A 16,309-nucleotide genomic window follows, 5' to 3' on the forward strand; every position below is an offset into this window, starting at 1 on the left:
TAGGCTATGCAAAATTCAACACATGGACATTTTGAAATGAGTTGTCATTTTGAAAGTGGACATTGAAGTTTTTCATGACACCAGCACCGTGTAGTATGTATTTTACTGGGTCAACGTTGTTATAACATCGCGTGGTACTACTGACGCAGACATCGTCTATATAGCTACATAATTACAATGCATGTGGCACATTACGAATATAAATTAATTTTCAGAATTCGGAGACAAAAAGGCTTCTGGATATGACAGTCGGATTAAGTTAACAAGTGAAGTACAATATCAGCTAGACTATCACATTTTCCTGCAAATGTTTCGCAGTTCCAAAGGGAAAACACACATTTGGTTTAAGTCTTCAGTTTAACTACACGAAAATAATATAAAACACAATCATTAGAAATGCAAACGCCAGAAACACGCAATATGTAGATACAGATTAAGATAGTTATGTTTTACCCGTTTTTTTGATGCAACTGATGCTAATCCAACTTATCCATATTTTGCTGAATTTTCATATTTATTTAATAAACGCAGGAAATGCAAATTGTTCCGTATGTGTGTCAAGAATTAATGGGAAAATCAAAACTGTTAAATCGTAAAATTTGGATTACCAAGTTTGAATATAATACATACCAAACATGTATTAAAGCGTTGGAATAATTGAAATGTTCTGCCGGTATAGTCCGATCTGTTTAAATAATTCTGTGGGTGTCTTGTTGTGATAAAAGATTATCTGAAATTCTATTAAGGGCACAGGAGTCTGTTGACTAAAGCCTATTTGGGCACCTTCAATAACTATCAATAATCTCATCAGCACAACGCCCCCCCCGCCTCTAGGTTTTATCTCAAACTTTACAACATTTCAATATGATTTCAGATGACAATGACAACATGCTGAAGCATTACCTGTCGTTCATGTTTGCAAACTAGATTAAAATCAGGAGGGAATGAAGGGAAAGAAACGGCCTGAAATTTAATGCAATTTCAAACTATTTCCCCCCGCTGCTTCAATCTAAATAACAGTTTCCTATTCGGCGTCTAGGATTATACAGTGCATAAGTAAATGCCAAACAATTCCCTTCATGCTATAAATAAAATGTATTTCATGACAATGTAATATCTACTTATATTGTAAGGGTTTATAGTACACATGTTTGACTTGGTATTGATGCAGCAATAACGGGAACCGCACCAAGCCTTAAAACCAACTCGGTGAGCATGTCCCATATATTTGACCCTCCCCGCTCCGGCACCTCTCCTCGACAACCAACCCCCCCCCCCCCCCCCAAACGGAGATCCGAACTTGTTCGTTGTGGTTATTAAATATCTAACAGCGAGTGTCTGCAGCCGTGCTATTCCCCGCTAATTATCACCTCATGAAAAGTGTTTCATTAAGTTCTTTTCCCTTTTGATTAATTATTGACAGAACGCTGACCACCGTAAAAAAGAAAAAAGAATCCCTCACCACCATGTCTAGCTAACAATGAACATAAATCCATATATTTTGATGCGAAAATATAAAACCTGATAATACTGAGGTGCCATTCAATATTAAATACAATGATTACTGTTATTACAACAACAACAACAGCAACAACAACAACAACAACAACAACAACAACAACAACAACAACAATAATAACAATAATAATAATACATCAATATATGTATGTACAGGTATGCATTTTCTTCTTTGAGTAGAGACATTCTCCTTGTGTCAATATTCACATGGAAACAACAAAGTGTCATCAGTTCTAAATCTGTCTATACAATTCAGTTGTTCAGCCGTCTGCATAAATCCATTTATTTGAAATGGCACAGTTTAATCATAACTAAATATACAGATACATTGTATTTTGTGGCCCATCAACATAATGCTTTTTCTTTAAGTTTAGCAAGAGTAGGAACATGTTAATAAACATTTACTTTGAAAACGCATACATTTCCCTGAGGTGTATTTTCATTAAAGCTGATTTAGGTGCAGCTCTGCATCTGTAGTGTTATCAGTGCTATAGACTGCAGATGAGGATATAAAATCATACTGTACAATTTAATTATAACTTGTAGATCAATTCAAATGTGATTTTCACTAATATGACTTTCAGAGTCAGCAGTCAAAAATATATGTTGTTTGCTATTCTCATGCACTGAAGTGTTCGCAGTAAGCAGTGTGTATCACAAGTCGACTTCTTAACTTTTTTGAGTAGTCAACTGGTGCTGGCCTCTATGGAGGCCGAAATTAGTTATACTTTTACAACTCAATACACAATAAATTAACAATTTAATGAAACTACAACCTTGTTGACTGAAATACCAACCATCTATCATCATGTCAAGGCTTTGGAATTCCAAAGCATTGCCATGAAATCATCTGGTAGAGGAGTTGGATTAGTTCTCTATCACACTCACTTACTTTAATGAATAAGATAATAAGACACCATTTAGCAATCAAAACCCTTTTCTTCTCCATGAAGTTTTTCAGTCACAACCATCATTAGCCCCAATGTCATGTTATCATCAAATGGCCAAATTGTGAAGTCTTGGATGATTCTGATCTGCTCAAGTGTAGGATCCGACAGCACTGTACACTCACTCACAGCCTGTTTTCCATTCAGACGTGTTCAGTGATTTTTTAAATTATTTCTTGTTGTTTAGAATACATGTTGGACAAATGCATATTTTATCTTAACCGAGAAGCACGTACTACACTACCAGCTGGTAAATATAATGTCATATTGGCTATATGAATGCCGGGAATAAGAACATATGCTTCAAGCCAAGTCAGGGGCAAAACAGCTGAAATAGTGATTGAATAAGAACTGTCAAACACATTTATGCAGAAAACAAAGCTTTTCTGCCCATTTTTCCACACCGGCGCAGGCAGAGCCATCGTGGGAGAGGGTGGGACATTAAAAATAACCTCCCCGTTTCTGGAGCGAAAACAGACAATTGTCAATTTGACTCTGCAGCTTTACTCTGTGGCACATTTATCACCTGTGTTTATTTGCCACAGTGGCTGCTAACCACTTGGTAATGATTTTGAAAATACTGTGTAAACCAGCTTTTTCCTATCTCTGCCTCCGAAGGAATCTGAGCCTCGCAGGTTAATGAATCGTGAAGTGTGAAAACTTCCTGAGATGGGATGAGTTAAACAGTATTTCCAGATGTGAGGCACCACTGTCGAAATCCATCCGAGGCTGTTGCTTCTTAAAACGGTTTACCCCTGATATTTTAAAGATGAGGAGGCCCCACCCAAGCCATTGGCCGGCTTTGTTCACTACAAGAGCTTATGGTGGCTGCAGTTAATCTAGGTACAGTATTTTCCAAACGGGCACCACCACGGGCACGTAATCTGAAATGAAACATCCCAACCTGCACTAATACTCACTCACAACGGCAACACCACATTTGAGCAAGATGGTTTTGATGTTTCACCAGGAATTTAGCGTACATTTCCACCACCAAGAATCATGAAAAGGTGGGGGTCTCACATACTTTTTTCAACATCTACAATGTTTATTAATCAATTTATTTACCTTCTTACGAGCATGTTAAAATATATAGCGCATGAGATCATTCTGAGTTGTGACTGGAAGGAACAGACTGGAAAAATGTAAGATGCAGACACTTTGTAGGAACTGTCAAGTTTCTTCAATGAAAATATTATTACATTTCACCTTTGTACTGCTTTGATTTGGGTCACTCCATGGACTGCCTCACATCCCATCTTCGGTCTCTGGAATTACTGAATGAAAGAAAACAATGTTGATAATACTGATATCAGCAGACATGCTACCATTAGATAGAAATGCATTTGGGCTTCTTTCTTTGTAATGCACATGACACATAAAGTTTTAAAGTGTATTTATCAGGCACAGTATAAAATGAAAGAGATTCCTGACAATAATTCAAAGCATAGTAACCAAATTATCCAAAAGTCTAGCCTCAAAATGTCCTTTTTATTTAAAGTGATCTTGTGAGATTCATGGTATGCACAGATCTTGCGGTTCGTATGGATTCTCTGTGAAATTAGAAACCAACCCATTTAAATATAGCCAACACTGGTATTTAACCAAATGCATAAATAAGTCAATGAATGAATGAATACATAAATGAATAACCCCTACAAAATCTTTGCATTCCCACCATTTAGATAGATATGTATCTATTAAAATCCCAATCAACATATCTTTCAAACTTACGTGAAAAAATGATTTTGACTGATTGTTTCCTCATTTAATTTACTCCTCTCGTTCTGCTGCGGTCACTACAGCTGTGGCAGGGGTGTCGGAAGTTCAGTTTTGTTAAGGGATTTAATAGAGAGAATGATTTCATTGATTTGGGTCAAGCCCAACATAGCAGGATACGGAAGAAATGGCCAAAGGGTGTAGTTAACCTAAAGATAATTAGCTATTATTTCAAATTCCAAACCGCATTAACCTTTTACATTTTATACAGGGATTACTTCTGATCACATACAGATTTTCACCCGTCGCATTGGCAGAAAGGCCCGTCTTCTAACAGACTCATACATTGGGGGGGGGGGGGGGGGGATGGGGGGCAGAGTGTAAACAGGCTCTTTGAACAGACACTCCAAGAGAGGGAATATCTCCTTGAGAACTGCGGGAGAAGCATTTTTCTCACAGAAATCTTTTTCAATTAGAATGGCACTGTAGTGCTGTAGAGGTTTATTTAAAAAATGAAAAAAAAAAAAAAAACATGGCCTGTTCTCACTGTCAGTATGTTTACTTCCCTTTATATTCAGCAACAAATCCCTTTGAGAAAATGTAAAACATTATCATTTTGTGCATTGCCACGATTACAGCTACAAATTCACACCTTTAATGACTGTTCTTTCACTGGAAGACATAAAAAAAGCAAAATAAAATGTATCAATTAATGCATAGATAACAAGGCACTGTAATGACTCCACCTCCTCTATGAAGCCCCACTACAGATATCTTCTACTCAAAGTCTATGATATAGATAAGGCATGCATTTTATTTGGAGACCAACAGCTTACATTTTGTATTATTTTGTATTTTGGTTATGTCTAAATTAAGTTAGACTGCTTATAATGGTTTGCCACCGGTTAGCTGTAATAAAAGAAGGTTGGCTTGTTTGGATAAAAGCATCACTCTAAATATGCTGATTGGGGCATTTAATATCCGGATTATAATTATCAAACTTATGAGACAAGTAATTCTACCTCTCACTGCCACATTATATAGCTCTGATTATAAGGCATGGCTATACTCACCAAAAATGTGCAGTGCATCACTCATTAAAATATTACTCTGTTTTATTACTATTTTATCAAGTTCACTGTACGTGCAACCCATTCACAGATTAACATATGTGCATAAGGCTATAAAGATATTTATTGAACATTTACTGCCTTTACTGTCTATTACTATTGAGAATAATAATAATAATAATAATATACATGATAGATAAGATTATTGACAAGATTCAAAACCTGCCTTAATTTGACAATGACAGGTATTAATCTTTTTTTAGGCTTTGGTCTTGTCCCTTCCCCTTTAAGGAAACCTTCTCATGCATGTATTATTTTTCAACAATATAAAAAACTGAGGTCTGAACTTTCGACATTTTGAATTCACGGTGAGCACCTTGAATAGTATATGTAGTATCTCTACATACATTTAACACAGATTCTGTAATTCCTGAAGATAAAGCTGATCTTTACAAAAAGAAAATATACTACCTTACAGACTGAGTAGGACAAATGCAATTTTGTGTTGGACAATGTACTGATCTTCATAATGAAACCATTACACAGGCACTGTACCCTTTGTTGACAAAGCAAAGGGAACAAAGAAGGTAGGAGTGGTACACAGTAGGCCCCAATGTGAATATTCAAAAAATGGGTAGACTTTGACAACAGAGAGAGGTAGGCAGGATTTTGGATACTGGGCTCAGAGTCAGTCACCCAGGGGCCTTGGCCAAGATGAAAGCTGCCTACTGTTAGCTGAGGACTGGAGACATTGTGTGCCAGCTCACTGTGGTCATGTGAACACACAAAGCTGTGTGGTTTTGGCAACTGGAAACTTTATTTTTCAGCTAACAGTAACAAGCTCAGCAAAATGCATGAGACATCGCATTGGTCATATGCACAGTTCGTGACATTTTTTCAGTTCAAGTATCCACTGAGACATTAATTTGTTATAAACACTTGATATGTGATATCATAGGTCTGTAATATATGCCATTTATGAAATCCAGTAATAAAGATGTCAAATAAAAATATTATCAAATATATTTTGTTTCATTTTACTTAATTATGAATAATGAAATCTTAATTGCATATTTATAGCCAGAATTTGTTTCATTAAAAAAAAAAAAAATTCTATTATATAGCTTTTACACATATTCTAGTGTAAAAGGCAAAATCTCTTTCCTAATCCGAGTACAATGACCAAAGACTATTGCTGATAGCAAATAATTTTTTAATGATATTTTTATTTGAATGTTTTGTTGTATGTTTTTCTGTTATCACCACCGCATCAGTATGTTCAGCTCACCACCGGATGAATCCCTTCACTTTGTTGTCATGTCTATTAGGAATAGGTTGACTGGAGCTTGCTTTTGTCCTATGGAGTTGCGTGAGGGATAATCATATCCTGTAAATATTATGTGGAAGACATGCATGCCCATATTACATATCTCATTTCATCAGATCTACAAACGTGTCTTTGTGATTTGCATAGCTCTCATGATTTAAAAGAACAAAGAGGGTCTGCTTCATGATCTCATTGAAGGTATTGTTTCAAATCCACAGCTCTCCTCCTCATGCTGTGGAGGTTAGGCGAATGCGCGAATAAAACCATCTCCACAAACAGCATCTTCCTCCTTCTCATTACTTTTTACACAGCCATTGTAATTATCAAAGATACTTTCAAGGAAACCTGTTCATTAAGTTTAAGTAGCCTGTATGCCACGGGAACAATGAGGGGAAAAAAACATTTTGAGGTAATTAATTACATTTAATAATTGACTAACTGCACAGTTCAATAGTAATTCATTAGGAGATTATTATAATAAAAGTGACAATAATAAAATTTACACTGGTTCCCGGTGGAATAGGCATCCCTGCCGTTGCTCAGCACCCCTAATCTGGCGTAAATAATAACATCTCTCTTCACACTCCCTTCTCCAGCCAATTCTCTAATTATTTATTCTGGAGTCACATGGCTGAGCCTTATAACTCATATCAGCACGTGCCAGTTACCTACTGACTGCCGTTTCTGGGCGTCTGCTCTAATCGCTAAATATATAAGCACATTGGGAAAGAGGAAGTTGCCACCACAATGTCATGGTTGCGGAGAAATGTTTGAAAATGAATGGCGCACAGTCTCGGAGGTGCTCCTACGACCGCCTCTCATGGAATACTTGGATTTAGCCGGTAAATAGTGTCTAGGTACACACCAAAAAGGAGATTTCGAAGGGTCTGGAGGGCTGTGTTTATTCACGCCCTGATCTTCTTAAAGAGTTAGCTGGCCAGACGGGTTGAGACGTGGTGGCCTCCCTCTGATTTGGTTTCTGAGAAGACATGACAGGCGCACACTTGAATGCTATAAAAATGGCTGAAGATGGGTATTCCAATGCAAAAGAAGTGAGTGCTTTGTGCGATGGATGGGACAGGTTTTTTTGTGTCACATTTGGGTCTAACCTGCTGACCCAGTGTTCCCTCCCTCAGAGCCAATACAATGCAATCAAGAGACCAGCAGAACAAGACTGCCAGGTAAAATGGGCTAGTAAGGGCATAAAAAAAACATACAAAACAGACATTGTAGTGTATGGAGTGAAGTTTTCTCATGCAGAGTTGCTGGTGCTTTATTTGACTTTTTTGCTTGAGTAATTTATCATAGACTATTGAGTAGAGACACAGGAGCTTTGCTGAGCTGTTGGAAGCATGGTGAGAGACAACTCAATGCTTGAAACCCTCATCAATAAAGCTTTCCAGCAGAAAATATAACACCTGCCCAATTTACCCAGGCCAATAATTGTTTAACGTTGTAAGGGAAACAAGACTCACTAGCATAGTTAATACTGTACACATATTCCTAGTAGACAAAGAAAAAAAAACTGATTCCATACTGCACACCCAATTATCCAGGTACAACCACAAGATTGGTGCGTTCTCGCTTAGCTCTTTCATTGCGTTCTGTCTATGTCTGTTGCACTGGCCTTTTTGAGCACATCACACACAACACTGAAACTATATTTGCTGTCATCATTATTTACCTTTTTGCTCTCCTGTCTTATATGATCATGGAAGATGAGGGGTATATTTGCCTGACACACCTCTCAATTGCCACACTCAACGTCAGAGTAAAAAAAAAAAAGATCAGGAATGTCATTGCAAGTGATTCCATTTTTTAAAAATGAGCAAGTTGCAGTCGTAGAGACAGACCAGTGTTCATAGAGCGATATAATATTCCTGAGCCTCTATGGTTATAATGAAGTATTAGGGTGGCTTTTTGGCATCTCACAGTCAGCCAGTTATAACAACCCCGCGTGCTGCCTCATCAGTTTTATTGATAGAAACTTCATGATGTAAAGATGGAATTGTTCAATATAATTTCACTGGTTCACTAGGGTACACACATTGACAGCAATACATTATCTTCAGCAAATGCACTGCCATTTAGCTGCTGTGTAAAAACTATCCTTTATTATTTTTTAATGCTCCAGCAAACCATTAAAATGATTAAGAGAATGTTTATTGTTTCATTCCTTTTAATTGCCTTTTAAGGTCCTGTGTTTTAACAGAAGGGTGAGGGACAATGTATGTATTATATTGCTAATTATTAACATGTTTTGAAAATATGTATTTAAAATATATATTAACTGAAACTATGCTAGGAGACAAAACAGTGACATGGGAATATTTATCGATAACCATTATGCATGCATGATCATTTTTTTGTGCTTGCCCTAGTGAGAAGAGACCTAGCTAACATCTATATACTTTATTACCCATATGTGTCGGTTATTGCTTTTTCAAGACAAAGCACATTGTGGCAGTTGTGCAACTTCAGGTTTGCTTATTGTTGATCATGGCAAGCTAGACCATTTTAAAAGGAATTTTCAGAATGGATATTTGTGTTTCACTTCGGCATTTCAGCATAGGCCAACTTTAAAAAAAAAAATAAAAAAAAACCTTGACATGCACCGTTTAATGGTAATAATTTATTTGCACATCTGGAGCTATATAAACATGGTTTGTAATGGCTGAAGATAATTTTATAATCCCCCTTGCCTAACATGTATACGTGGGTGTTAACATTCGTTATTGTTCCCAAAGCAGTCTTGATTTGGCATAATCAGGCAAGGGTTGGGCTATAGTTCAAAAACAAATTTCCCAAAAACTTTTGCCATTTAAAAAAATTTCCTTACGACAGAAAAAAGCCAGTGCCTTCTTAGAAATGGCATTACTTTGGCAAATATTAATCTGGCAGTTTATTTAAACAAAAATCTCTTTTTAAAGGCAGCAGCACTCTGGCACAGGTCCATACGATATAATGGGTTTGAGCTGGCATTACCCAAACCTAAATTAAATAGTGTCCAATGTTTCATTTCACAAATCTTATTTTAACTTTCATTTGCTCTAGTGCAAGCTAATAGGCAGCTTCTGTTTGCAATTAAAATGGTTGGCGTGAAGCTGCTCACATGCCCTCTCAGTATGCAAGTTACGAAACTCAAAATGCTCAAAATGCCTTCTCCCCATCAGAATTATCCTGGTACCTGTCGCCACTTTGGAGTCAAGGCATCAAGCTATACTTTTATATAGAAACTATTACCAATAAATGTTTCAGAATGTAATCCTCGGAACACAGGTGCAGTCATGTACGTGCGCTTTTGCTAATGCACAGCACTATAGCATAGACCTGAAACAAAATTGTGTGCAAGTCGAGACTTTGGAAACAGAATAAATACAATAGGGGCCTGAGTAGGCCCAAAAGCATTCACCCCAAACGCACGAGAAGCAGAGGAGCGCTCGGTCCGCTTGTGTCCAGAACTCAATCAATCGATCACGTTAGTGCAAAGGAAGTGGGGGGGAAACAAACGGAAAGAAACACTTCAATACCGGCAAGGCTCCATCTCGGTGCTTCAGGCACAGTACTTAAAATAAGAAAGTCCTGTTCTACCCCTGTTAGAGGGTGTGATTAGTCATAAAGGATCCTATTGTGCCGGGCTGGAAGAAAATTAGAGGTGATAGCAGGACTCAGTCGATACTATTTACCCCTCTGAAGTGTGACCGCATTTATTGTCAGCACAGGGAAGACAACTGATCGCTTTTTCCAAACACATTATTGACAGCTCGAGGAAAAGCTGAGGAAGGAACATTTTAAGACATTACACTTATTTCCCTGCTATTGATAAACAGCCCAGCCTTTCAAAATAAAAGATTAAAAGCAGGGCAGGGAAATAATTAAAGCCCCACCTACAGAATGTTAAGCCAGATATATGGGCATCCGCAACACATTCATTTTCTGCGAACAAATTGAGATTCTCTCCAGAAGGCTAACTCCAAAAGATGAATTCAATTAAAAGTAATGTATGTAAATCAGGTGGAGTCTTAATGCACTTTCAGTTGTGCCACACAAAAAAGCTTCTACTCTTTTAACATCTTTACAAAGAAAATGCTACTTATTGTAGTTCAAGATGCTCAAATAGGCATATGCTCATATTTACATTCTACTTGCTATTGCATTATTGCTGTTTCTGCAATGCTTCTGCAGTAGCCAACCAATAGGTCTCTAAATCTAGTCAAGAAACTAAGAATTAAGCTTAATCCTAATGGCAACAATCATGAATAAATAAACACAGGGGGGACTGGAAAAAGAACCATGTTACAGCCTCTCACATCTATACAATATTGTGTCATAATCAGATGCCTCCTCATTAGTGATTTCCGTTCAGCAACCCTGCAGCTTGACACACTAATCCCATCTGTTTACCAGCTTTGGGACGCCCTCTGTACAGAAGTCATGTGTTAATCCTTGAAAGTACTGATCGAGAGCACTGGCTTCCGATCAGGAAATTTAGACTGTAATAATTTTGAGTGAATCCTGTGATCCCTAGGAAAATGCACTGGCATGTTTATTCAACAAACAAAAGCGCATAATCCGACGACCAGCACATTTGGCTACTGAACTGCCTTTCAGTGTCAGACGAGGGTAAACCTTGGACTGACTAAGCACTCAGATGCACATACAAACACGCACAAACGCACTCACACACACACGCACGCACTCGCACACACACACACACACACATACACCTACACATACAACTTATTTTGCTTTTAGTAAATTATTTATCACCGAATCATTTTTTTGTGGATTAAAGGCTGTCTACTTGGTGGTGTTATTTCATGTTTGTGGTGATGGCTCGTGACTTTTTCCTCAATATTTCATGCATCCAGCTAGACTGTATTCAGGTGACTGGGCAGGCTGTGGGGGCACATTTGTCTTGCTTTTCCTTGGCCGCGTTGCCAGAGAGTTCTGGGTTAGATTCCTGTTGGGACACCCATTTGTGGAGTGTCAAGATATTCCAAGATATTTCTTTTTGCCGGTTACTCATATGCATTGAGACATCACATACACTGAATGAATCCATATTCCTCTGGTTCACAGAATCTGTTGGGAATACTCAATTGCCTTTTGTTTTCTTTAACTGGCATATGAAACCCCATCTAAAACCTCTCCACATCTTTATTTTCCTGAGAATTCAGCTTCAGCTTCATGCTCGGGTCTATGCATTTTTCCAAGGGCCCAGATAATTGTATTTTGCAACCATTTATTTATATTTTAAGTTAATCTAACGATCTAAGCCTTCCAATGTCTCGATTACAGTAATAAGTGGCATAAAAGCCTTGTACTCCATATTTCTACAAATAGTCTATCAATTTTTTATGAAAGCTAGAGACCCTTTGTTATGATTATGCCGATCCAGCTACCTTTGCAACTGGCAGGAACAGAATGCTTCACTATTAAATCTTGTCACCTGATAATTTGACTATACCTCATTTCAAATAATAATAAACTGACTGCCAAGCAATGAGACATTACATAAGTTGATTAGAAAGTGTTGTTGAACATATTAACACCTTCAGCATACAATGGTCTGTAATGGCTCTCAAATGCTAAATACCAAGAGGCCTGTCCATCAACCAGAAAACCTGTGTTTTAACAGATAGTGGGCATATTAAATAATGGGTGGGATTCTGTCAAAAACACTTAGTCTTTAAGAGCATATGCAATTCAATAAAACCAAAACAAATCTTACTGGATCTGGCTCTGTGTCTCAAGTCTACTTTTCTTTGACCATATCCCAATATGGCAGCCAAAATAGAAGATTCCTTCCTACAAAATGAGAATTTCTAGTGTATTTTATACTACGGAATGGATCTGGTTGGTCAAGCAGCAGTAAACATAACTGAATTTTTGTGTTTTTGTGGTGACACATTTTAGCATGCTAAAGCATTTACATCCAGCAATTTTTACATCTCCGCTGCACAGCAATGCGTGGATATCAAACTGTGCTATCACAAACCTGGCCATGGAATAAAATATAGATGAGTTAATGAATGAATTAAGGAATGGCAAGACACTCTGTGAATGTGTTCTTCTCACTGTAGCTAATAACTTAGAGCTGCACATGTGTATTTAAAATAGAAGTGAGCATAATGATAATTGCATATCAGTCAGGTCATTTGGTTACTATGTTAATCATCAACAGTGGATTTATATTTGGATTGTATTCCTGCAACAAACATGATAACAATATACACATATGAACAGTCACAAAGCATATATATGTATATATACATATATATATATTTTGTAATATATATATGTGTATATATATTACAAAAAAACATTTTTATTCTGTTGAAGTATATTTAATCTTTGTACAGATGAATCTATCTAAAGGGGTTATGTTTTGTTATGTTTTTCTGACAAAGTTATCTTCCCAGGGGAAAATAACACAGAAGAACCAATAACAAAAGAAACTTATATGCAACAGTAGCCTATGCAGCAGTGGCTTTCACATGTGTTTTCTTCTTCAGGCACCAGTTACTCTGAGGCAGTGGTAACCAACCCTCTTTTTGGAGATCTAGGTTTACACTCTAACCCAAACAAAGCACACCTCATCCAAAAGCTAGAGATCTTGTCAAGCTGCTAATTAGAAGTCAGGTGTGAAAAATTAGGTTTGAAACAAAAACCTTCAGGATGGTAGATATCTGGAATAGGGTTGCTTACAACTGCTCTAAAGGTGGGCATACATTATATGATTTTCTCACGGGTTACGATTCTGGGAGTTTGGATGCCCTCTCACACTTAACGAGGTTCAGATTGTGCAATTATTCGGTTGATAGCAAAGACTATATGAGCTCCCAACCAAATCAGATGACGTCACAGTCGGCAAAGCACAGCAGGCAAAAGTCATACATGGAGCCACCTCCAGATTGGTCAATGGGAAATGAAACACAGAATCGACTCGCGTGACCTCTCACACCTGATAGATAGCTGATAGATAGATATTTGTTAGGCCTTTTGGAAATTCATCATGTGCCATACAGCAATTGTAAGACAAACAAACAGACAACTACAATGCCAACAACCACAACGACAACAGCACCAACAACAAACAACAACAGAACACCTCAACATAATCACAGACCTATACACAACATATCACCAAAGTGCTCTACATATTATAAGGTGCTTCATCCTCACACACAGAGGTTCAGCTATTTTGTTTCACAGTTTGTTCAGAAATGCAATACCGGTAGGCACGGATGATCTGCGAGCCGGGTTGGTTCAGAGGGATGGCACCCTATACCATCTGCCTGACGGTAACGACTCGTATACGCTAAATAGCACCTGACAAATTCAAGCCGACCGTCCCCAGATTATTTTTGACATGTCAAAAAATAATCATGTGAAATAACACCACAGTCGGATTGGTTCATAACGGTACCTCAAACCTTGTGAGTTGTGACGTTAAGACCTAATGTTTTTCTTGTCGGGACGATTAGGTCCCGATCAGAAAAAAACTATTGGGAGCCTGCAACTTGCATAATGTAAACCCGTTCTAAGGTTAACTGAAGAATGTTATCATAACCGATTTGTACAGTATTTTTGGTATAAAGCAATCAAAAAATGTAGTTTTTTATACTTTTGTCTCCAGCATTAGAGATACATCATATGTAGAAAATAAATGTATCTAATAATGAATTGGAGAGCAACAAACTGAAGTCTGAATAGGTTTCCCTGTGAAAAGGCTATTTTAACTGCTTACAATAGCATCCACCACTTAAAAAGTTATTGATCTGATTATTCCTCACAATGAACAGTTTTGATATTGGTGGCAATCTGTATTTTGATGTGTTTAATCGTCTTGAGAATGATAACTGATTTTACACATTATAGATGTGGTGTAGCCTGTGTTTGATTAAAAGGATTAATAAAATAATTCAACTTTCCTTCTTTGTGTGTGTTATATTTTATTAATTTGTTACCAGTAGGGACGGTAAAGCTCAAGACAGATTCACAAGTTCACTTGGCCTTTAAAACAGCTTTTGTCTCCAGCCTGAACAACACAATTTTCAGGTGACACCATTTCCTCTTTCTTGGATTTTCAGAGCTTACAAGAATTAAGTTGGATCTTTATGGACATAAGGTTAGATTGGTTGAATTAAAAAACGAAGCCTCTATTGCATTCAATCAAACGTGTTGCCCTTGTTTGTGAAGCGGTTCATAGTGTTTCATAGGCTGGTTGCAGTTAAAGATAATACATTCGCGTCAATGAGTTATATAAGGTCAAAAAGCTACATTTCCAGACACCCTAAACCTTTTCATACCATAAGAACCAAGTCCAACAATTTCATGTTGTTTGACATTTGCACAATTGCCACATAAACATGCTAATGGTAGAATGATAGTCAGCATGGCTTGATGAATAAGAATTAATTGTTTCCTTACCAGGGTGTCTAATTTCAGGTTTTGTTCATGCTTTCAGACTTTTACCAGAAAAAATAGAACCGTATGTCATGAAATGTGAATGGAGAATGAAGACCTCACAGAAATCATTTGGGTTCAGCTTTGTTCTAAACTGTCCAGCATCTTTCAGTTTGACTAGTAGGGTAAGAGGGGTAACCATCACAATCTATAGATTTTCTACTGGCAACTGTGTACCATCATGATCCACTGCAATACGCTTTGCTTACCCATGGTTGTCATGTGTGGGGATGTTCACAGGGGATGCAACTGACATAAAACAGTGTTTTATCTCAGGGGGAAGTACCTGTCTAACATAAAAATTTGAAACTTTATGTAGGTGAAGCACCAAAACCAAGAAGGATACAAGAGTCAGTTGAAGGAGGCTTTAACGGAATTATATGGATGATATTATTGTACAATTTCTTTTGATCAAGTGAAAGATATTTTATTAATGGGTCAAAAAACATTAAAATAACATGATGGTGCCTTCTGTTGAGAATATCTAGAATTCTTGCTTGAGAAAAAGGATTGATATTAGACAGATTTACCAAACTAAAAATAGTAATAGCCCTAATCTTCAAATGCATGCTCGCAGAGGAATGGGATGTGGATTAAAATCACCTTGCGCGCATAATTTGTAACAATGACTAATTCAATTTTGTAACTTGTATGCATAGGGACAGCAAGTTCCATTCAGTGCCCATTAATCAACACTGAAATGTAGATGGAATGTTTTATTAAAATACACAAGCTGTGCATACGCCAAACAGAGGTGGTTTATGTGGAAAAATAGTTTCTTCCTGGGGCTGAGGAGAAATCTGTCTGGCACATATACTGTACTGCTTGCAGATTTTGAAGAGGGAAAGACAGCAACAAAACAACAATTTCACCTTGTCTTCAACCACAGAAAGGAACGCTGGAACTGAAGTCTGAAATGAGGTTTAGCAGTGCCGCTAATGTCTCTCATATCTGCTTTTGCACCCCTGTTTGTGTTTTATTTTACATTTACAAAACCAAATTGCGCCTTTCCAGGAACTCCAACCCATAGATTTACACCACAGCTATTTTTTGTCTCCCATCAAAGTGCATGAATAATTTACACTCTAATTAAAAGTGAGGTCAAACAATGAAAAATTACCAAGCTAAATGGTTAGAAAGAGTCATGCTGAATTAGATTGAATATTTCTATGGGTGGATTGAGTAATTGTATTTTAAATCTGCATTTAAAATGCACTTCTGGGCAGATTACTGGGGGATGGGCGGTAATCAGTTCT

The 16,309-nt window shown here is 37.3% G+C and overlaps 1 long non-coding RNA gene across 1 annotated transcript in view; it reads right to left on the minus strand.

The window, feature by feature from the left end:
- Positions 1 to 16,309, minus strand: part of LOC135249503 (uncharacterized) — a 45,467-nt gene that overhangs the window by 14,090 nt on the left and 15,068 nt on the right. Inside the window, exon 2 of the long non-coding RNA XR_010328715.1 lies at positions 3,675 to 3,742. This is a non-coding gene — a long non-coding RNA (uncharacterized LOC135249503). The remainder of the gene's footprint in view (positions 1 to 3,674; positions 3,743 to 16,309) is intronic.

Source organism: Anguilla rostrata, chromosome 2, assembly GCF_018555375.3.
Source record: "Anguilla rostrata isolate EN2019 chromosome 2, ASM1855537v3, whole genome shotgun sequence".
NCBI lineage: Eukaryota > Metazoa > Chordata > Actinopteri > Anguilliformes > Anguillidae > Anguilla > Anguilla rostrata.